Here is a 24,025-nt window from a genome sequence, read left to right as displayed (position 1 = left end):
TACCAATAGCTTCATATAATGTTCACAATTTTTATGCAGGATCAAATAGCTCAATAGGTAGGGTGTTTGATTAGAATTCAACAGGTTATAGGTTTGAATCCTGGGTATGGTAGTTTGAGATGTGTTATTTAATAAAGTATGTTGTTCTGACTGCCGGCATCCTATCACCTGGGATATCATACTAAATAAATGGAGTTGATAAAAAAATTTTTTTTTTTTTTAACTAGGGACAATTTCCAGATACTTCTCTTTATAACTGAGATTGCCCCCTGGAACTTCACATCAGTTGACAACTATGCATGAGTGGGCAGTGCTTGCCCTGGATCTGTCCACCCATTTATGTGCCGCCATAAAATAAAGCATGACTAACAGTTATCCTGGGCGTACACTACACAATTATCTGTCAGGCTATCTATCCAGTCTGGATGGATGGAATGAAAATCTGGTAATGTATAGGAGCAAATGTCAATTAACCATTTGCTCCCAAACACTAGAAAAGTGGTCAAAAATGGTCATTACACAAATTGGTTAAACCCAAAATTTAACCAATTTGTTTAGGGGACCATTTTTGTCCATTTTTTAGTGTTTGAGAGTAAATCGTTGATGGTCATTTGCTCACATAGATAACCGGATTTCTATTCCAACCAGCCAGTGTTGGAGAGATGGTCTGCCAGATTACATAATGCATACCAGAGCCATAACTAGACTTTTTGGTGCCCTGTGACAGAGAATTATATGCCCTCCCCCCCATTTTTGCAATATGGACAAAAGGCGCATGCCTTGTGGGGAAGGGGCATAACAAGATTGGTCTCAGAGAAAGCACATGAGATATGAAGATAAATCTAGTATACTTGACACTCAATGGTTTGTGGTATTGCAGGGGTGCCCTCCTTAAATGCATATACAGTCACACATGGCATGTTTGTGTAAATGGCATATCAGCAGTCAGCACTAACTGGTGACATGCCATTTGTACAAGTAAGCCATGTGTGACTAATATATAAACATACTTTATTAAATAACACCTCAAACTATCATACCCAGGATTCAAACCTATAACCTGTTAAATTCTAATCAAACACCCTACCCATTGAGCTACTTGATCCTGCATCTATTCTAACCTCCAAAAACAGATTCAGTTGCATTTTCCAGCGTGTTTTGTTTGCGCCTTTGCAAATGTCTTACATCGACAAACTTATTTAGTACTATTTTGCAAATAGGGTTACATTGTCGCAACATTGTGTTCCCTAATTGCTTGATTTTTTAAATGCAAAAATTGATAAAGACACCTGATAATTGCTCTGTGGAGTCTTCTTTTGTGTCTACTTCTTATCTACATTTAATTCCCTACCTATAATCAAGGCATTTTTAAATGCTGGGTGCTGCCAGGACGTGAGGCCTACCTAGTCTTTAGATCTGAATTTGAATGTACTTGTGAACTAACTTAATTTCCTACTTCTAAACTCATTCCTAAATTCACTACTTACATTAATCCTGTAGTTGGGCATTTTGAGCCTTCAATTGTGGGCATTGTTTTGTGTCCAGACCAGCAGCTGGTGGTGTGCATTTGCTGGAAAGGCATCGAAGACCTCCGATATGCTGCATCTCCTGATGTGTGTCTGCCTCAAGTGGCTGTCAGCAAATGCATGCTAGACACCCCATTCCAAGCTGATTGTGACATCACGGAACATGCATCATAGAACAGGCATGCTAGAACATGGGTCTTCAACCTGCGACCCTCCAGCTGCTGTGGAACTACATATCCCAGCATGCCCTGCCTCAGTTTTAGCATACCTTAATAGCAAAACTGTGGCAGGGCATGCTGGGATGTGTAGTTTCACAGCAGCTGGAGGGCCACAGGATGAAGACCCATGTGCTAGAACCAAACCGCAGGTACATTGAATGCTAGCAAGCTGAATGTTTAAATCCTTTTTGTTCCGCAGCATTCCAATGCGGAAGATTCCATGGAACCAGAGATTATTCCATTGAGAAGGACATGCTGCCTGGATGACTGCACTGTGCAAATTAAATCACGGAGCCAGTTGGCTTGTGGGTGGCTCTGGTGACTGGGTGGTTGGGTGGGCGGTGTGTCGGAGGTGGAGCACATGCAAATGAATGTGTATCATCCAGCTAGTGAGAGAGAAAACTCATGCAGGAGTGTGCCTGCTTGTCAGTGAGTTATGCACCTTGCCAGACGTCAAATCTACATGGAGCAACTGGAGGGGACAAGAGCAGGTTTGGAAAATATACACAGAAGAGCATATATGCTGGCGCATTCTCCATGATTGTGTCAGCTTATGTTTTGGTGCACTGCACTTTCCTCCACTAAGTTTTAGCCATTTTGTATAAACGCAAGTGTAGTTGCTTCTTGCTCTTTTGGCTGTGATATTGTATTGTGGTTGAAGAGTCTGCTGGAGGGATTGTTTTCTTCATTGGCGAGAGACTGAAGATATTCCAGGATGGAAGGCTTGGGAACACTATCCGTTTTTCAGTTGTGGAAGAGTTGAAAGACCGGATTGGACTACATTCTATAGTAAAGGGTATCTTTGTATTTATTAATCCTCCCTTTATATGTGTCTGTCTTTCAATAAAGCTTTGGGCTTGTGATTCCGTCACCCTCTTACACTCCACACCCATAGCCTTATTAACTATTGTATTGTTTAAATGTATAGTACAGTTCATGATTTATAGTGTAGGCTGACCTGTACTGTAGTTCTTGAACTGTACTATACCGACAGCATTTGTATTGTGTTTTGGCTGTGCTGCAACACAGTACTTATGTGTGTAATGTTTATGTATGTTTTTTTGCTTCTTTATGTCAATAAAGACTGCTTTTTCAATCCAATATCTGAAAACAATCAATGTTTATCTTTGATGGCAATAGAAGTGGTATGATATTTGCTGCTTTTGAAAGGCAATATCTGATATGTCCCCTATCTGGGAACCATATATTAAATGGCTTTTCAGAAAAGGGAGATGGGAGAAGAGCTTTCAGTACTTGTAGGACCGATGCACATTTCCTATTCTAGCATCCAAAAACAGATTCAGTTGCATTTTCCAGCGTGTTTTGGATGCGCCTTTGCAAATGTCTTACATCGACAAACTTATTTAGTACTATTTTGCAAATAGGGTTACATTGTTGCAACATTGTGTTCCCTAATTGCTTGATTTTTTAAATGCAACAATTGATAAAAACACCTGATAACTGCTCTGCGGAGTCTTATTTTGTGTCTACTTCTTATCTACATTTAATTCCGTACCTCTAATCAAGGCATTTTTAAATGCTGGCGGCTGCCAGGACGTGAGGCCTACCTAGACTTTAGATCTGAATTTGAATGTACTTGTGAACTAACTTAATTTCCTACTTCTAAATTCATTCCTAAATTCACTACTTACATGAATCCTGTAGTTGGGCATTTTGGGACTTCGATTGTGGGCATTGTTTTGTGTCCAGACCAGCAGCAGGTGGTGTGCATTTGCTGGAAAGGCATCGAAGACCTCCGATATGCTGCATCTCCTGATGTGTGTCTCCCTCAAGTGGCTGTCAGCAAATGCCTGCTAGACACCCCATTCCAAGCTGATTGTGACATCACGGAACATGCATCATAGAACAGGCATGCTAAAACATGGGTCTTCAACCTGCGACCCTCCAGCTGCTGTGGAACTACACATCCCAGCATGCCCTGCCTCAGTTTTAGCATACCTTATAGCAAAACTGTGGCAGGGCGTGCTGGGATGTGTAGTTTCACAGCAGCTGGAGGGCCACAGGATGAAGACCCATGTGCTAGAGCCAAGCCGCAGGTACATTGAATGCTAGCAAGCTGAATATTTAAATCCTTTTTGTTCCGCAGCATTCCAATGCGGAAGATTCCATGGAACCAGAGATCCTTCCATTGAGAAGGACATGCTGCCTGGATGACTACACTGTGCAAATTAAATCACGGAGCCAGTTGGTTTGTGGGTGGCTCTGGTGACTGGGTGGTTGGGTGGGTGGTGTGTCGGAGGTGGAGCACATGCAAATGATTGTGTATCATCCAGCTAGTGAGAGTGAAAACTCATGCAGGAGTGTGCCTGCTTGTCAGTGGGTTATGCACCTTGCCAGACGTTAAATCTACATAGAGCAGCTGGAGGGGACAAGAGCATGTTTGCAAAATATAGATAGAAGAGCATATATGCTGGCGCATTCTCCATGATTGTGTCAGCTTATGTTTTGGTGCACTGCACTTTCCTCCACTAAGTTTTAGCCATTTTTGTTAAGCTCAAGTGTAGTTGCTTCTCGGCCTTTTGGCTGTGATCTTGTATTGTGGTTGAAGGGTCTGCTGGAGGGAGGGATTGCTTTCTTCATTGGCGAAAGACCAAAGATATTCCAGGATGGAAGGCTTGGGAACACTATCTGTTTTTCAGTTGTGGAAGAGCACAGAGGTCGGATTGGACTACATTCTATAGTAAAGGATGTCTTTCTATTTATTAAACCTCCCCTTATATGTGTCAGTCTTTCAATAAAGCTTCGGGCTTGTGATTCTCTTACACTCCACACCCATAGCCTTATTAACTGTTGTATTATTGTACAGTTTAAATGTATAGTGCAGTTCATGATTTATAGTGTAGGCTGGCCTGTGCTGTAGTTCTTGAACTGTACTATACCATCAGCATTTCTATTGTGTTTTGGCTGTGCCGCAACGCGGTACTTATGTGTGTAATGTTTATGTATGTTTTTTTGCTTCTTTATGTGCATCGGTCCTACAAGTAATGAAAGCTCTTCTCCCATCTCCCTTTTCTGAAAAGCCATTTAATATATGGTTCCCAGATAGGGGACATATCAGATATTGGATTTCAAAAGCATCAAATATCATACCACTTTTATTGCCATCAAAGATAAACATTGATTGTTTTCAGATATTGGCTTGAAAAAGCAGTCTTTATTGACATAAAAAAAAAACATACATAAACATTGCACACATAAATACAGTGTTGCAGCACAGCCAAAACACAATACAAATGCTGACGGTATAGTACAGTTCAAGAACTACAGCACAGGCCAGTCTACACTATAAATCATGAACTGCACTATACATTTAAAGTATACAATAATACAACAGTTAATAAGGCTATGGGTGTGGAGTGTAAGAGGGTGAGGGATTCACAAAACCGAAGCTTTATTGTAACACAGACACATATAAGGGGAGGGTCAATAAATAGAAAGATATCCTTTACTATAGAATGTAGTCCAATCCGACCTCTGTGCTCTTCCACAACTGAAAAACAGATAGTGTTCCCAAGCCTTCCATCCTGGAATATCTTTGGTCTTTCGCCAATGAAGAAAACAATCCCTCCCTCCAGCAGACCCTTCAACCACGATACAAGATCACAGCCAAAAGGCCGAGAAGCAACTACACTTGAGCTTAACAAAAATGGCTAAAACTTAGTGGAGGAAAGTGCAGTGCACCAAAACATAAGCTGACACAATCATGGAGAATGCGCCAGCATATATGCTCTTCTATCTATATTTTGCAAACCTGCTCTTGTCCCCTCCAGCTGCTCTATGTAGATTTAACGTCTGGCAAGGTGCATAACCCACTGACAAGCAGGAACACTCCTGCATGAGTTTTCTCTCTCACTAGCTGGATGATACACAATCATTTGCATGCGCTCCACTTCCGACACACCACCCACCCAACCACCCAGTCACCAGAGCCACCCACAAGCCAACTGGCTCCGTGATTTAATTTGCACAGTGTAGTCATCCAGGCAGCATGTCCTTCTCAATGGAAGGATCTCTGGTTCCATGGAATCTTCCGCATTGGAATGCTGCGGAACAAAAAGGATTTAAATATTCAGCTTGCTAGCATTCAATGTACCTGCGGCTTGGCTCTAGCACATGGGTCTTCATCCTGTGGCCCTCCAGCTGCTGTGAAACTACACATCCCAGCATGCCCTGCCACAGTTTTGCTATTAAGGTATGCTAAAACTGAGGCAGGGCATGCTGGGATGTGTAGTTCCACAGCAGCTGGAGGGTCGCAGGTTGAAGACCCATGTTTTAGCATGCCTGTTCTATGATGCATGTTCCATGATGTCACAATCAGCTTGGAATGGGGTGTCTAGCAGGCATTTGCTGACAGCCACTTGAGGGAGACACACATCAGGAGATGCAGCATATCGGAGGTCTTCGATGCCTTTCCAGCAAATGCACACCACCTGCTGCTGGTCTGGACACAAAACAATGCCCACAATCGAAGTCCCAAAATGCCCAACTACAGGATTCATGTAAGTAGTGAATTTAGGAATGAATTTAGAAGTAGGAAATTAAGTTAGTTCACAAGTACATTCAAATTCAGATCTAAAGACTAAACACAAAACACAAAATAAGACTCCACAGAGCAATTATCAGGTGTCTTTATCAATTGTTGCATTTAAAAAATCAAGCAATTAGGGAACACAATGTTGCGACAATGTAACCCTATTTGCAAAATAGTACTAAATAAGTTTGTCGATGTAAGACATTTGCAAAGGCGCAAACAAAACACGCTGGAAAATGCAACTGAATCTGTTTTTGGAGGTTAGAAAAGATGCAGGATCAAGTAGCTCCATGGGTAGGGTGTTTGATTAGAATTCAACAGGTTATAGGTTTGAATCCTGGGTATGATAGTTTGAGGTGTTATTTAATAAAGCATGTTTATATATTAGTCACACATGGCTTACTTGTACAAATGGCATGTCACCAGTTAGTGCTGACTGCTGATATGCCATTTGCACTAAAACAAATTAAAATGGTAAAAGTTATTGTACTTTAAGTAAAAATAAAAGCTAAAATATCAATCCCAGTTTTGGATTACTTTAATGAACAAAAAAAAAATGCATATAGCAAAGGATAGTTTCAATCTGCCTACCTCTGGGTTATGGACCCAGCATGCTTCCATTACAGTACTCTGCTGCACATGTAAGTGCAAGAGATCCTGAAGCACTCACTCATCATGGGAAAGTACCAATGTGTTTCTTCATTGGTTGATGGAAGAAACATCTTACAAAAACTCTCCACATTATTGACTTTTTAAAATGTTTCTAGGAATCGTTCTAGATGAATGCTTATTAGCCTTTGTCAGTATGGACTTTTACAAAGTGTTGCTGTGGCGCAATCAGTTACTGTGTAAGGCTATTAACCAAAAGGTTGGTGGTTCAATCCCACCCAGGGACGTAATTGACCTTGTTATCAGATTTTGGTGATCTTTATGTAGACAAGTGAAAATTTCAAACCCCCTCTTATGGTGTAGGGTACCTGGCCTTCTCTGATGTAATCAGAGTTAGATTTGATTCAGTGATTTTATAAAAACAGCTAGGAAGCACAATTTAGCAGTGGGTTGCAGAGAAAAAGAAATATGCTGGCAAAAAAATCCAATTGAGTGATTAAACAGCTTTTCATTTTCTGGCTTTATTTTTATGCTAACAAATTTGTTCTCTGAAAAGTGTCCACAAAGCCAAGTTTCTGATTAACACATTTGTAGGGATGGTTTTTAACCTATTACTAAATTAAACTTGCTTCATTGGAAAGGCAGCAAGATGCATCCTCATTTCAATATCTACTGAAATAATACAGGTTGACACCAGGAAACATTAACGCCACTGCATCCTTTGTGCTTTCTCATGTGGAAGTCTGTTTAATGTGAAAACAAGGTGATATCTAATTAGCACACAGGTAAGGAATTAAGAAAATCTTTATTTAAGGGTGAAGATGTTTCTCACAAAATCGTTGCCCCAATGCATCATTGAAATTCAAGCTGGAAAGATGATTTTAATATATCACTTGTACATTTTGTATTGCTCTTCTGGTGACAATGTAGTTTGTTTTTGTCAATTACCATTTTAATAATCGGGTAAAGAAAATTAAGTGGATTTTTGAAAGAAAACAATACTGTCAATATACTATTAAAACAAATGAAAATGGTAAAAGTTATTGTACTTTAAGTAAAAATAAAAGAGCAAAAATATCAATCCCAGTTTTGGATTACTTTAATTAACAAAAAAAAAAATGCATATAGCAGAGGATAGTTTCAATCTGCCTACCTCTGGGCTATGGACCCAGCATGCTTCCATTACAGTACTCTGCTGCACATGTAATTGCAAGAGATCCTGAAGCACTCACTCATCATGGGAAAGTACCAATGTGTTTCTTCATTGGTTGATGGAAGAAACATCTTACAAAAACTCTCCAGATTATTGACTATTTAAAGTTTTTCTAGGAAACGTTCTAGATGAATGCTTATTAGCCTTTGTCAGTATGTACTTTTGCAAAGTGTCGCTGTGGCGCAATCAGTTAGTGTGTACAGCTATTAACCAAAAGGTTGGTGGTTCAATCCCACCCAGGGATGTAATTGACCTTGTTATCAGATTTTGGTGATCTTTAAGTAGACAAGTCAAAATTTCAAAAACCCCTGTTATGGTGTAGGGTACCTGGCCTTCTCTGATGTAATCAGAGTTAGATTTGATTCAGTGATTTTATAAAAACAGCTAGGAAGCACAATTTAGCAGTGGTTTGCAGAGAAAAAGAAATATGCTGGCAAAAAAATCAAATTGAGTGATTAAGCAGCTCTTCATTTTCTGGCTTTATTTTTATGCTAACAAATTTGTTCTCTGAAAAGTGTCCACAAAGCCAAGTATCTGATTAACATCTTTGTAGGGATGGTTTTTCACCTATTACTAAATTAAACTTGCTTCATTGGAAAGGCAGCAAGATGCATCCTCATTTCAATATCTACTGAAATAATACAGGTTGACACCAGGAAACATTAACGCCACTGCATCCTTGCTGCTTTCTCATGTGGAAGTCTGTTTAATGTGAAAACAAGGTGATATCTAATTAGCACACAGGTAAGGAATTAAGAAAATCTTTATTTAAGGGTGAAGATGTTTCTCACAAAATCGTTGCCCCAATGCATCATTGAAATTCAAGCTGGAAAGATGATTTTAATATATCACTTGTACATTTTGTATTGCTCTTCTGGTGACAATGTAGTTTGTTTTTGTCAATTACCATTTTAATAATAGGGTAAAGAAAATTAAGTGGATTTTTGAAAGAAAACAATACTGTCAATATACTATTAAAACAAATTAAAATGGTAAAAGTTATTGTACTTTAAGTAAAAATAAAAGAGCAAAAATATCAATCCCAGTTTTGGATTACTTTAATTAACAAAAAAAAAATGCATATAGCAGAGGATAGTTTCAATCTGCCTACCTCTGGGTTAAGGGGCCCAGCATGCTTCCATTGCAGTACTCTGCTGCACATGTAAGTGCAAGAGATCCTGAAGCACTCACTCATCATGGGAAAGTACCAATGCGTTTCTTCATTGGTTGATGGAAGAAACATCTTACAAAAACTCTCCAGATTATTGACTTTTTAAAGTTTTCTAGGAAACGTTCTAGATGAATGCTTATTAACCTTTGTCAGTATGTACTTTTGCAAAGTGTCTCGGTGGTGCAATCGGTTAGTGTGTTTGGTTATTAACCAAAGGGTTGGTGGTTCAATCCCACCCAGGGATGTTATTGACCTTGTCATCAGATTTTGGTGATCTTTAAGTAGACAAGTCAAAATTTCAAACCCCCTCTTATGGTGTAGGGTACCTGGCCTTCTCTGATGTAATCAGAGTTAGATTTGATTAAGTGATTTTATAAAAGAACAGCTAGGAAGCACAACTTAGCAGTGGGTTGCAGAGAAAAAGAAATACGCTTGCAGAAAAATCCAATTGAGTGATTAAACAGCTCTTCATTTTCTGGCTTTATTTTTATGCTAACTAATTTGTTCTCTGAAAAGTGTCCACAAAGCCAAGTATCTGATTAACACCTTTGTAGGGATGGTTTTTCACCTATTACTAAATTAAACTTGCTTCATTGGAAAGGCAGCAAGTGATGTCATCCAAGCAGTGGGTCAAAGTTGGCTTCAACCCTCGTCTGCTTATGAAAAGAGAAAAGGGATATGCAGGGCATGGCGGCCTTTTGCGACGCTTGGATGACCCCTAGTTCGCATTAAACACCCCCACCCTCCTTCGGTGTGGGGCTCATGTTGGCCATGCCCCAGCCCCTGAAGCATTCAAGCTGATTTCTTGCAGCAGCTGGGTACTGTAACAGCTCCAGAGCTGCTCTGTAAGGCAAGTAAAAGGGTGTGGGCCCTGCAGCACTACCTGTAGTTTGCATTGTGCATTGGAAGGCACAAAGTAAGCAGACGGGAGGAGAAGTCAGGATAGTGCACAAGGTTATAGAAGGGAGGGGCTCAAGAAAAGAGAAGTGGAAACAGACAGCATACTAGGCTGGAGAGAGACCTGAGACAAAGAGATCTGAATTATACGAGAGCCGTCCAGGGGAAACACAAATTATGCAGTCAAGTTTCCCACATTTGGGGAAATCGCAAGGGGCAGCACACCCAGAGTGCAATGGGTGAGCCTTGCCCTGGGAGAAGCACCTTCATGATCATAGTATCTCACCTGGCAGGTTAGTAGGAGTTGGGCTAGAGCTGGGGAGGGTCGCTGCTCGGGCACTACCTTTCAAGTGAAGGAGATCCAACTGAGGCAGCACAAGGGAACTCTCAAAAGAAGAACAAGGCTAGAGGAAGATCTGAGACAAAGAAATCTGACTTTACCAGAGCTGACCAGAGGAAAGCACAAACACAGTCCACCACTACCACAAATAATGCAGTCGAGTTTCCCACATTTGGGGAAATCACAGGGGTCAGCATACCCAGAATGCAATGAATGAACCTCACCCTGGGAAAACAATCTTCATGACAATAGTATCTCCTATGCAAAATAAGTATGATTTGGGATAGAGCTGGGGAGGGCCGCTGCTCAGGCACATCTCTGTCAAGTAAAGGAGATTCAACTGAGGCAGCACAAGGGAACTCTCATCTGGGGACAACAACTGCAGGGAGAACACATATTTTCAGATGAACATGGGGTGGCAGAAGGCTGCCTAATACTGAAGCACCCCCAAACAACAAACCAAATGCAACAACTAGTGCAAGCATTCCTGGGGGATGGCCTGCAGCAGATGGATTTGAATATGGTGATGTCATCCAAGCAGTGGGTCAAAGGTGGCTTCAACCCTTGTCTGCATATGAAAAGAGAAAAGGAGCGTGCAGGGCATGGAGGCCTTTTGTGGTGCTTGGATGACCCCTAGTTGGCATTAAGCACCCCCACCCTCCTTCGGTGTGGGGCTCATGTTGGCCATTCCCCAGCCCCTGAAGCATTCAAGCTGATTTCTTGCAGCAGCTGGGCACTGTAACAGCTCCAGAGCTGCTCTGTAAAGAAAGTAAAAGGGTGTGGGCCCTGCAGCACTACCCGTAGTTTGCATTGTGCATTGGGAGGCACAAAGTAAGCAGACGGGAGGAGAAGTCAGGATAGTGCACAAGGGTATAGAAGGGAGGGGCTCAAGAAAAAAGAAGTGGAACCAGACAGCAAACTAGGCTGGAGAGAGACCTGAGACAAAGAGATCTGAATTACATGAGAGCCGACCAGGGAAAACTCAAATTATGCAGTCAAGTTTCCCACATTTGGGGAAATCGCAGGGGCAGCACACCCAGAGTGCAATGGGTGAGCCTTGCCCTGGGAGAAGCAACTTCATGATCATAGTATCTCACCTGGCAGGTAAGTAGGAGTTGGGCTAGAGCTGGGGAGGGTCGCTGCTCGGGCACCCCCCTGTCAAGTGAAGGAGATCCAACTGAGGCAGCACAAGGGAACTCTCGAAAGAAGAACAAGGCTAGAGGAAGATCTGAGACAAAGAAATCTGAATTTTACCAGAGCTGACCAGAGGAAAGCACAAATACAGTCCCCCACTACCACAAATAATGCAGTCGAGTTTCCCACATTTGGGGAAATCACAGGGGTCAGCATACCCAGAATGCAATGAATGAACCTAACCCTGGGAGAACAATCTTCATGACCATGGTATCTCCTATGCAAAATAAGTATGATTTGGGATAGGGCTGGGGAGGGCCGTTGCTCAGGCACATCTCTGTCAAGTAAGTTGCATTTGATTTGTTGTTTGGGGGTGCTTCAGTATTAGGCAGCCTTCTGCCCTACCATGTTCATCTGAAAATATGTGTTCTCCCTGCAGTTGTTGTCCCCAGATGAGAGTTCCCTTGTGCTGCCTCAGTTGAATCTCCTTTTGGAGAAGACCTCAATAAGATTGTAGCTGATCTGGCTACTGCTAAAACAGCTTGCCTACCTAGTATGACTCCTACCACGCAGAAGGCTAAAAGTACTTTTCTTGGCCCTTTCATCCTCCAGGTAAAGCGTACCCAAGGTCAGGCATACCCAAAGCAAGCTCATGTTTCCAGACCTGCCAAGCCCAGACTGAAGCAATCCTGGGCTGCCCATCAGCCTGCTTCCAAAACGGACAAGCCTGCCGCATGACGGTGCAGGCCTCCCTCTGGGGGATCCCAGGGTGGGGGGCCCGACTTCTAGGTTTGGCAAAGAAAGGTATAATTCTAAGCTAGAGAATTCTGTTTGGAGCTCACCTTGTACTTTGTGAAGAAATAATCAGCATTGTGGCTGAGCAGATACATGTAGTGTGTGGCTGCAAACTGCATGGATCTGCTGCGTTGTAATGCTGATTCTTTTTTTTTGCAAAGTACCAATAGCTTCATATAATGTTCACAATTTTTATGCAGGATCAAATAGCTCAATAGGTAGGGTGTTTGATTAGAATTCAACAGGTTATAGGTTTGAATCCTGGGTATGGTAGTTTGAGATGTGTTATTTAATAAAGTATGTTGTTCTGACTGCCGGCATCCTATCACCTGGGATATCATACTAAATAAATGGAGTTGATCAAATTTATTTTATTTTTTTAACTAGGGACAATTTCCAGATACTTCCCTTTATAACTGAGATTGCCCCCTGGAACTTCACATCAGTTGACAACTATGCATGAGTGGGCAGTGCTTGCCCTGGATCTGTCCACCCATTTATGTGCCGCCATAAAATAAAGCATGACTAACAGTTATCCTGGGCGTACACTACACAATTATCTGTCAGGCTATCTATCCAGTCTGGATGGTTGGAATGAAAATCTGGTAATGTATAGGAGCAAATGTCAATTAACCATTTGCTCCCAAACACTAGAAAAGTGGTCAAAAATGGTCATTACACAAATTGGTTAAACCCAAAATTTAACCAATTTGTTTAGGGGACCATTTTTGTCCATTTTTTAGTGTTTGAGAGTAAATCGTTGATGGTCATTTGCTCACATAGATAACCGGATTTCTATTCCAACCAGCCAGTGTTGGAGAGATGGTCTGCCAGATTACATAATGCATACCAGAGCCATAACTAGACTTTTTGGTGCCCTGTGACAGAGAATTATATGCCCTCCCCCCCATTTTTGCAATATGGACAAAAGGCGCATGCCTTGTGGGGAAGGGGCATAACAAGATTGGTCTCAGAGAAAGCACATGAGATATGAAGATAAATCTAGTATACTTGACACTCAATGGTTTGTGGTATTGCAGGGGTGCCCTCCTTAAATGCATATACAGTCACACATGGCATGTTTGTGTAAATGGCATATCAGCAGTCAGCACTAACTGGTGACATGCCATTTGTACAAGTAAGCCATGTGTGACTAATATATAAACATACTTTATTAAATAACACCTCAAACTATCATACCCAGGATTCAAACCTATAACCTGTTAAATTCTAATCAAACACCCTACCCATTGAGCTACTTGATCCTGCATCTATTCTAACCTCCAAAAACAGATTCAGTTGCATTTTCCAGCGTGTTTTGTTTGCGCCTTTGCAAATGTCTTACATCGACAAACTTATTTAGTACTATTTTGCAAATAGGGTTACATTGTCGCAACATTGTGTTCCCTAATTGCTTGATAGTGCTTCATCTACACGTTATAGCCCTGCATTTTCCAATGCCTAGCTCTTTGCAAAAGAGAGATATTGGCAAGGAAAAGCTGCATTGTACCTTTGCATTTTTCTCCCAAACGAAGGACACTAGATTGAAAATTTTAAAGCCTCCTATTAGTGCTTCATCTACACGTTATAGCCCTGAATTTTCCAATGCCTATCTCTTTGCAAAAGAGAGATATCGGCAAGGATTAGCTGTATTGTACCTTTGCATTTTTCTCCCAAACGAAGGACACTAGAATGAAAATTTTAAAGCCTCCTGTTAGTGCTTCATCTACACGTTATAGCCCTGAATTTTCCAATGCCTATCTCTTTGCAAAAGAGAGATATCGGCAAGGAAAAGCTGTATTGTACCTTTGCATTTTTCTCCCAAACGAAAGACACTAGAATGAAAATTTTAAAGCCTCCTGTTAGTGCTTCATCTACACGTTATAGCCCTGAATTTTCCAATGCCTATCTCTGTGCAAAAGAGAGATATCGGCAAGGAAATGCTGTATTGTACCTTTGCATTTTTCTCCCAAACGAAAGACACTAGAATGAAAATTTTAAAGCCTCCTGTTAGTGCTTCATCTACACGTTATAGCCCTGCATTTTCCAATGCCTATCTCTTTGCAAAAGAGAGATATCGGCAAGGAAAAGCTGCATTGTACCTTTGCATTTTTCTCCCAAACGAAAGACACTAGAATGAAAATTGTAAAGCCTCCTGTTAGTGCTTCATCTACACGTTATAGCCCTGCATTTTCCAATGCCTAGCTCTTTGCAAAAGAGAGATATTGGCAAGGAAAAGCTGTATTGTACCTTTGCATTTTTCTCCCAAACGAAGGACACTAGATTGAAAATTTTAAAGCCTCCTATTAGTGCTTCATCTACACGTTATAGTCCTGAATTTTCCAATGCCTATCTCTTTGCAAAAGAGAGATATCGGCAAGGAAAAGCTGCATTGTACTTTTGCATTTTTCTCCCAAACGAAAGACACTAGAATGAAAATTTTAAAGCCTCCTTTTAGTGCTTCATCTACACGTAATAGTCCTGAATTTTCCAATGCCTATCTCTTTGAAAAGAGAGATATCGGCAAGGAAATGCTGTATTGTACCTTTGCATTTTTCTCCCAAACGAAAGACACTAGAATGAAAATTTTAAAGCCTCCTGTTAGTGCTTCATCTACACGTTATAGCCCTGCATTTTCCAATGCCTATCTCTTTGCAAAAGAGAGATATCGGCAAGGAAAAGCTGTATTGTACCTTTGCATTTTTCTCCCAAACGAAAGACACTAGAATAAAAATTGTAAAGCCTCCTGTTAGTGCTTCATCTACACGTTATAGCCCTGAATTTTCCAATGCCTATCTCTTTGCAAAAGAGAGATATCGGCAAGGAAAAACTGTATTGTACCTTTGCATTTTTCTCCCAAACGAAAGACACTAGAATGAAAATTTTAAAGCCTCCTGTTAGTGCTTCATCTACACGTTATAGCCCTGAATTTTCCAATGCCTATCTCTGTGCAAAAGAGAGATATCGGCAAGGAAATGCTGTATTGTACCTTTGCATTTTTCTCCCAAACGAAAGACACTAGAATGAAAATTTTAAAGCCTCCTGTTAGTGCTTCATCTACACGTTATAGCCCTGCATTTTCCAATGCCTATCTCTTTGCAAAAGAGAGATATCGGCAAGGAAAAGCTGCATTGTACCTTTGCATTTTTCTCCCAAACGAAAGACACTAGAATGAAAATTGTAAAGCCTCCTGTTAGTGCTTCATCTACACGTTATAGCCCTGCATTTTCCAATGCCTAGCTCTTTGCAAAAGAGAGATATTGGCAAGGAAAAGCTGTATTGTACCTTTGCATTTTTCTCCCAAACGAAGGACACTAGATTGAAAATTTTAAAGCCTCCTATTAGTGCTTCATCTACACGTTATAGCCCTGAATTTTCCAATGCCTATCTCTTTGCAAAAGAGAGATATCGGCAAGGAAAAGCTGCATTGTACTTTTGCATTTTTCTCCCAAACGAAAGACACTAGAATGAAAATTTTAAAGCCTCCTTTTAGTGCTTCATCTACACGTAATAGTCCTGAATTTTCCAATGCCTATCTCTTTGAAAAGAGAGATATCGGCAAGGAAATGCTGTATTGTACCTTTGCATTTTTCTCCCAAACGAAAGACACTAGAATGAAAATTTTAAAGCCTCCTGTTAGTGCTTCATCTACACGTTATAGCCCTGAATTTTCCAATGCCTATCTCTGTGCAAAAGAGAGATATCGGCAAGGAAATGCTGTATTGTACCTTTGCATTTTTCTCCCAAACGAAAGACACTAGAATGAAAATTTTAAAGCCTCCTGTTAGTGCTTCATCTACACGTTATAGCCCTGCATTTTCCAATGCCTATCTCTTTGCAAAAGAGAGATATCGGCAAGGAAAAGCTGCATTGTACCTTTGCATTTTTCTCCCAAACGAAAGACACTAGAATGAAAATTGTAAAGCCTCCTGTTAGTGCTTCATCTACACGTTATAGCCCTGCATTTTCCAATGCCTAGCTCTTTGCAAAAGAGAGATATTGGCAAGGAAAAGCTGCATTGTACCTTTGCATTTTTCTCCCAAACGAAAGACACTAGAATGAAAATTGTAAAGCCTCCTGTTAGTGCTTCATCTACACGTTATAGCCCTGAATTTTCCAATGCCTATCTCTTTGCAAAAGAGAGATATCGGCAAGGAAAAGCTGCATTGTACTTTTGCATTTTTCTCCCAAACGAAAGACACTAGAATGAAAATTTTAAAGCCTCCTTTTAGTGCTTCATCTACACGTAATAGTCCTGAATTTTCCAATGCCTATCTCTTTGCAAAAGAGAGATATCGGCAAGGAAATGCTGTATTGTACCTTTGCATTTTTCTCCCAAACGAAAGACACTAGAATGAAAATTTTAAAGCCTCCTGTTAGTGCTTCATCTACACGTTATAGCCCTGAATTTTCCAATGCCTAGCTCTTTGCAAAAGAGAGATATTGGCAAGGAAAAGCTGTATTGTACCTTTGCATTTTTCTCCCAAACGAAGGACACTAGATTGAAAATTTTAAAGCCTCCTATTAGTGCTTCATCTACACGTTATAGCCCTGAATTTTCCAATGCCTATCTCTTTGCAAAAGAGAGATATCGGCAAGGAAAAGCTGTATTGTACCTTTGCATTTTTCTCCCAAACGAAGGACACTAGAATGAAAATTTTAAAGCCTCCTGTTAGTGCTTCATCTACACGTTATAGCCCTGAATTTTCCAATGCCTATCTCTTTGCAAAAGAGAGATATCGGCAAGGAAAAGCTGTATTGTACCTTTGCATTTTTCTCCCAAACGAAGGACACTAGAATGAAAATTTTAAAGCCTCCTGTTAGTGCTTCATCTACACGTTATAGCCCTGAATTTTCCAATGCCTATCTCTTTGCAAAAGAGAGATATCGGCAAGGAAAAACTGTATTGTACCTTTGCATTTTTCTCCCAAACGAAAGACACTAGAATGAAAATTTTAAAGCCTCCTGTTAGTGCTTCATCTACACGTTATAGCCCTGAATTTTCCAATGCCTAGCTCTTTGCAAAAGAGAGATATCGGCAAGGAAAAACTGTATTGTACCTTTGCATTTTTCTCCCAAACGAAAGACACTAGAATGAAAATTTTAAAGCCTCCTGTTAGTGCTTCATCTACACGTTATAGCCCTGAATTTTCCAATGCCTAGCTCTTTGCAAAAGAGAGATATTGGCAAGGAAAAGCTGTATTTTACCTTTGCATTTTTCTCCCAAACGAAGGACACTAGATTGAAAATTTTAAAGCCTCCTATTAGTGCTTCATCTACACGTTATAGCCCTGAATTTTCCAATGCCTATCTCTTTGCAAAAGAGAGATATCGGCAAGGAAAAGCTGTATTGTACCTTTGCATTTTTCTCCCAAACGAAGGACACTAGAATGAAAATTTTAAAGCCTCCTGTTAGTGCTTCATCTACACGTTATAGCCCTGCATTTTCCAATGCCTATCTCTTTGCAAAAGAGAGATATCGGCAAGGAAAAGCTGCATTGTACCTTTGCATTTTTCTCCCAAACGAAAGACACTAGAATGAAAATTGTAAAGCCTCCTGTTAGTGCTTCATCTACACGTTATAGCCCTGAATTTTCCAATGCCTATCTCTTTGCAAAAGAGAGATATCGGCAAGGAAAAGCTGCATTGTACTTTTGCATTTTTCTCCCAAACGAAAGACACTAGAATGAAAATTTTAAAGCCTCCTTTTAGTGCTTCATCTACACGTAATAGTCCTGAATTTTCCAATGCCTATCTCTTTGCAAAAGAGAGATATCGGCAAGGAAATGCTGTATTGTACCTTTGCATTTTTCTCCCAAACGAAAGACACTAGAATGAAAATTTTAAAGCCTCCTGTTAGTGCTTCATCTACACGTTATAGCCCTGCATTTTCCAATGCCTATCTCTTTGCAAAAGAGAGATATCGGCAAGGAAAAGCTGTATTGTACCTTTGCATTTTTCTCCCAAACGAAAGACACTAGAATGAAAATTGTAAAGCCTCCTGTTAGTGCTTCATCTACACGTTATAGCCCTGAATTTTCCAATGCCTATCTCTTTGCAAAAGAGAGATATCGGCAAGGAAAAAGTGTATTGTACCTTTGCATTTTTCTCCCAAACGAAAGACACTTTAATGAAAATTTTAAAGCCTCCTGTTAGTGCTTCATCTACACGTTTTAGCCCTGAATTTTCCAATGCCTATCTCTTTGCAAAAGAGAGATATCGGCAAGGAAAAGCTGTATTGTACCTTTGCATTTTTCTCCCAAACGAAAGACACTAGAATGAAAATTTTAAAGCCTCCTGTTAGTGCTTCATCTACACGTTATAGCCCTGCATTTTCCAATGCCTATCTCTTTGCAAAAGAGAGATATCGGCAAGGAAAAGCTGCATTGTACCTTTGCATTTTTCTCCCAAACGAAAGACACTAGAATGAAAATTGTAAAGCCTCCTGTTAGTGCTTCATCTACACGTTATAGCCCTGAATTTTCCAATGCCTATCTCTTTGCAAAAGAGAGATATCGGCAAGGAAAAGCTGCATTGTACTTTTGCATTTTTCTCCCAAACGAAAGACACTAGAATTAAAATTTTAAAGCCTCCTTTTAGTGCTTCATCTACACGTAATAGTCCTGAATTTTCCAATGCCTATCTCTTTGCAAAAGAGAGATATCGGCAAGGAAATGCTGTATTGTACCTTTGCATTTTTCTCCCAAACGAAAGACACTAGAATGAAAATTTTAAAGCCTCCTGTTAGTGCTTCATCTACACGTTATAGCCCTGCATTTTCCAATGCCTATCTCTTTGCAAAAGAGAGATATCGGCAAGGAAAAGCTGTATTGTACCTTTGCATTTTTCTCCCAAACGAAGGACACTAGAATGAAAATTTTAAAGCCTCCTGTTAGTGCTTCATCTACACGTTATAGCCCTGAATTCTCCAATGCCTATCTCTTTGCAAAAGAGAGATATCGGCAAGGAAAAGCTGTATTGTACCTTTGCATTTTTCTCCCAAACGAAAGACACTAGAATGAAAATTTTAAAGCCTCCTGTTAGTGCTTCATTTACATGTTATAGCCCTGAATTTTCCAATGCCTATCTCTGTGCAAAAGAGAGATATCGGCAAGGAAATGCTGTATTGTACCTTTGCATTTTTCTCCCAAACGAAAGACACTAGAATGAAAATTTTAAAGCCTCCCGTTAGTGCTTCATCTACACGTTATAGCCCTGCATTTTCCAATGCCTATCTCTTTGCAAAAGAGAGATATCGGCAAGGAAAAGCTGCATTGTACCTTTGCATTTTTCTCCCAAACGAAGGACACTAGATTGAAAATTTTAAAGCCTCCTATTAGTGCTTCATCTACACGTTATAGCCCTGAATTTTCCAATGCCTATCTCTTTGCAAAAGAGAGATATCGGCAAGGAAAAGCTGCATTGTACTTTTGCATTTTTCTCCCAAACGAAAGACACTAGAATGAAAATTTTAAAGCCTCCTGTTAGTGCTTCATCTACACGTTATAGCCCTGAATTTTCCAATGCCTATCTCTGTGCAAAAGAGAGATATCGGCAAGGAAATGCTGTATTGTACCTTTGCATTTTTCTCCCAAACGAAAGACACTAGAATGAAAATTTTAAAGCCTCCTGTTAGTGCTTCATCTACACGTTATAGCCCTGCATTTTCCAATGCCTATCTCTTTGCAAAAGAGAGATATCGGCAAGGAAAAGCTGCATTGTACCTTTGCATTTTTCTCCCAAACGAAAGACACTAGAATGAAAATTGTAAAGCCTCCTGTTAGTGCTTCATCTACACGTTATAGCCCTGAATTTTCCAATGCCTATCTCTTTGCAAAAGAGAGATATCGGCAAGGAAAAGCTGCATTGTACTTTTGCATTTTTCTCCCAAACGAAAGACACTAGAATGAAAATTTTAAAGCCTCCTGTTAGTGCTTCATCTACACGTTATAGCCCTGCATTTTCCAATGCCTATCTCTTTGCAAAAGAGAGATATCGGCAAGGAAAAGCTGCATTGTACCTTTGCATTTTTCTCCCAAACGAAAGACACTAGAATGAAAATTGTAAAGCCTCCTGTTAGTGCTTCATCTACACGTTATAGCCCTGAATTTTCCAATGCCTATCTCTTTGCAAAAGAGAGATATCGGCAAGGAAAAGCTGCATTGTACTTTTGCATTTTTCTCCCAAACGAAAGACACTAGAATGAAAATTTTAAAGCCTCCTGTTAGTGCTTCATCTACACGTTATAGCCCTGAATTTTCCAATGCCTATCTCTTTGCAAAAGAGAGATATCGGCAAGGAAAAGCTGTATTGTACCTTTGCATTTTTCTCCCAAACGAAAGACACTAGAATGAAAATTTTAAAGCCTCCTGTTAGTGCTTCATCTACACGTTATAGCCCTGCATTTTCCAATGCCTATCTCTTTGCAAAAGAGAGATATCGGCAAGGAAAAGCTGCATTGTACCTTTGCATTTTTCTCCCAAACGAAAGACACTAGAATGAAAATTGTAAAGCCTCCTGTTAGTGCTTCATCTACACGTTATAGCCCTGAATTTTCCAATGCCTATCTCTTTGCAAAAGAGAGATATCGGCAAGGAAAAGCTGCATTGTACTTTTGCATTTTTCTCCCAAACGAAAGACACTAGAATTAAAATTTTAAAGCCTCCTTTTAGTGCTTCATCTACACGTAATAGTCCTGAATTTTCCAATGCCTATCTCTTTGCAAAAGAGAGATATCGGCAAGGAAATGCTGTATTGTACCTTTGCATTTTTCTCCCAAACGAAAGACACTAGAATGAAAATTTTAAAGCCTCCTGTTAGTGCTTCATCTACACGTTATAGCCCTGCATTTTCCAATGCCTATCTCTTTGCAAAAGAGAGATATCGGCAAGGAAAAGCTGTATTGTACCTTTGCATTTTTCTCCCAAACGAAGGACACTAGAATGAAAATTTTAAAGCCTCCTGTTAGTGCTTCATCTACACGTTATAGCCCTGAATTTTCCAATGCCTATCTCTTTGCAAAAGAGAGATATCGGCAAGGAAAAGCTGTATTGTACCTTTGCATTTTTCTCCCAAACGAAAGACACTAGAATGAAAATTTTAAAGCCTCCTGTTAGTGCTTCATCTACACGTTATAGCCCTGAATTTTCCAATGCCTATCTCTGTGCAAAAGAGAGATATCGGCAAGGAAATGCTGTATTGTACCTTTGCATTTTTCTCCCAAACGAAAGACACTAGAATGAAAATTTTAAAGCCTCCCGTTAGTGCTTCATCTACACGTTATAGCCCTGCATTTTCCAATGCCTATCTCTTTGCAAAAGAGAGATATCGGCAAGGAAAAGCTGCATTGTACCTTTGCATTTTTCTCCCAAACGAAGGACACTAGATTGAAAATTTTAAAGCCTCCTATTAGTGCTTCATCTACACGTTATAGCCCTGAATTTTCCAATGCCTATCTCTTTGCAAAAGAGAGATATCGGCAAGAAAAAGCTGCATTGTACTTTTGCATTTTTCTCCCAAACGAAAGACACTAGAATGAAAATTTTAAAGCCTCCTGTTAGTGCTTCATCTACACGTTATAGCCCTGAATTTTCCAATGCCTATCTCTGTGCAAAAGAGAGATATCGGCAAGGAAATGCTGTATTGTACCTTTGCATTTTTCTCCCAAACGAAAGACACTAGAATGAAAATTTTAAAGCCTCCTGTTAGTGCTTCATCTACACGTTATAGCCCTGAATTTTCCAATGCCTATCTCTTTGCAAAAGAGAGATATCGGCAAGGAAAAGCTGTATTGTACCTTTGCATTTTTCTCCCAAACGAAAGACACTAGAATGAAAATTTTAAAGCCTCCTGTTAGTGCTTCATCTACACGTTATAGCCCTGCATTTTCCAATACCTATCTCTTTGCAAAAGAGAGATATCGGCAAGGAAAAGCTGCATTGTACCTTTGCATTTTTCTCCCAAACGAAAGACACTAGAATGAAAATTGTAAAGCCTCCTGTTAGTGCTTCATCTACACGTTATAGCCCTGAATTTTCCAATGCCTATTTCTTTGCAAAAGAGAGATATCGGCAAGGAAAAACTGTATTGTACCTTTGCATTTTTCTCCCAAACGAAAGACACTAGAATGAAAATTTTAAAGCCTCCTGTTAGTGCTTCATCTACACGTTATAGCCCTGAATTTTCCAATGCCTATCTCTTTGCAAAAGAGAGATATCGGCAAGGAAAAGCTGTATTGTACCTTTGCATTTTTCTCCCAAACGAAAGACACTAGAATGAAAATTTTAAAGCCTCCTGTTAGTGCTTCATCTACACGTTATAGCCCTGCATTTTCCAATACCTATCTCTTTGCAAAAGAGAGATATCGGCAAGGAAAAGCTGCATTGTACCTTTGCATTTTTCTCCCAAACGAAAGACACTAGAATGAAAATTGTAAAGCCTCCTGTTAGTGCTTCATCTACACGTTATAGCCCTGAATTTTCCAATGCCTATTTCTTTGCAAAAGAGAGATATCGGCAAGGAAAAACTGTATTGTACCTTTGCATTTTTCTCCCAAACGAAAGACACTAGAATGAAAATTTTAAAGCCTCCTGTTAGTGCTTCATCTACACGTTATAGCCCTGAATTTTCCAATGCCTATCTCTTTGCAAAAGAGAGATATCGGCAAGGAAAAGCTGTATTGTACCTTTGCATTTTTCTCCCAAACGAAAGACACTAGAATGAAAATTTTAAAGCCTCCTGTTAGTGCTTCATCTACACGTTATAGCCCTGCATTTTCCAATACCTATCTCTTTGCAAAAGAGAGATATCGGCAAGGAAAAGCTGCATTGTACCTTTGCATTTTTCTCCCAAACGAAAGACACTAGAATGAAAATTGTAAAGCCTCCTGTTAGTGCTTCATCTACACGTTATAGCCCTGAATTTTCCAATGCCTATCTCTTTGCAAAAGAGAGATATCGGCAAGGAAAAGCTGCATTGTACTTTTGCATTTTTCTCCCAAACGAAAGACACTAGAATGAAAATTTTAAAGCCTCCTTTTAGTGCTTCATCTACACGTAATAGTCCTGAATTTTCCAATGCCTATCTCTTTGCAAAAGAGAGATATCGGCAAAGAAATGCTGTATTGTACCTTTGCATTTTTCTCCCAAACGAAAGACACTAGAATGAAAATTTTAAAGCCTCCTGTTAGTGCTTCATCTACACGTTATAGCCCTGCATTTTCCAATGCCTATCTCTTTGCAAAAGAGAGATATCGGCAAGGAAAAGCTGTATTGTACCTTTGCATTTTTCTCCCAAACGAAGGACACTAGAATGAAAATTTTAAAGCCTCCTGTTAGTGCTTCATCTACACGTTATAGCCCTGAATTTTCCAATGCCTATCTCTTTGCAAAAGAGAGATATCGGCAAGGAAAAGCTGTATTGTACCTTTGCATTTTTCTCCCAAACGAAAGACACTAGAATGAAAATTTTAAAGCCTCCTGTTAGTGCTTCATCTACACGTTATAGCCCTGAATTTTCCAATGCCTATCTCTGTGCAAAAGAGAGATATCGGCAAGCAAATGCTGTATTGT

General features: G+C 40.0%; 4 non-coding genes across 4 annotated transcripts; all 4 read right to left on the bottom strand.

The window, feature by feature from the left end:
- Nucleotides 1–10,323: 10,323 nt before the first annotated feature.
- Nucleotides 10,324–10,487, bottom strand: LOC135035078 (U1 spliceosomal RNA). Its single transcript, XR_010230160.1, has one exon. It is a non-coding gene; the product is annotated as a U1 spliceosomal RNA (small nuclear RNA).
- A 150-nt stretch (nucleotides 10,488–10,637) lies between these two features.
- On the bottom strand, nucleotides 10,638–10,801 carry LOC135035184 (U1 spliceosomal RNA). Its single transcript, XR_010230256.1, has one exon. It is a non-coding gene; the product is annotated as a U1 spliceosomal RNA (small nuclear RNA).
- A 674-nt stretch (nucleotides 10,802–11,475) lies between these two features.
- On the bottom strand, nucleotides 11,476–11,638 carry LOC135035115 (U1 spliceosomal RNA). Its single transcript, XR_010230196.1, has one exon. It is a non-coding gene; the product is annotated as a U1 spliceosomal RNA (small nuclear RNA).
- A 152-nt stretch (nucleotides 11,639–11,790) lies between these two features.
- LOC135035117 (U1 spliceosomal RNA) lies at nucleotides 11,791–11,954 on the bottom strand. Its single transcript, XR_010230198.1, has one exon. It is a non-coding gene; the product is annotated as a U1 spliceosomal RNA (small nuclear RNA).
- Nucleotides 11,955–24,025: the final 12,071 nt, after the last annotated feature.

Source organism: Pseudophryne corroboree, unplaced genomic scaffold (assembly GCF_028390025.1).
Source record: "Pseudophryne corroboree isolate aPseCor3 unplaced genomic scaffold, aPseCor3.hap2 scaffold_595, whole genome shotgun sequence".
Taxonomy (NCBI): Eukaryota; Metazoa; Chordata; class Amphibia; order Anura; family Myobatrachidae; genus Pseudophryne; species Pseudophryne corroboree.
The sequence above is the reverse complement of the archived record's forward strand: the minus strand, read 5'-3'. Positions and strand labels throughout refer to the sequence as shown.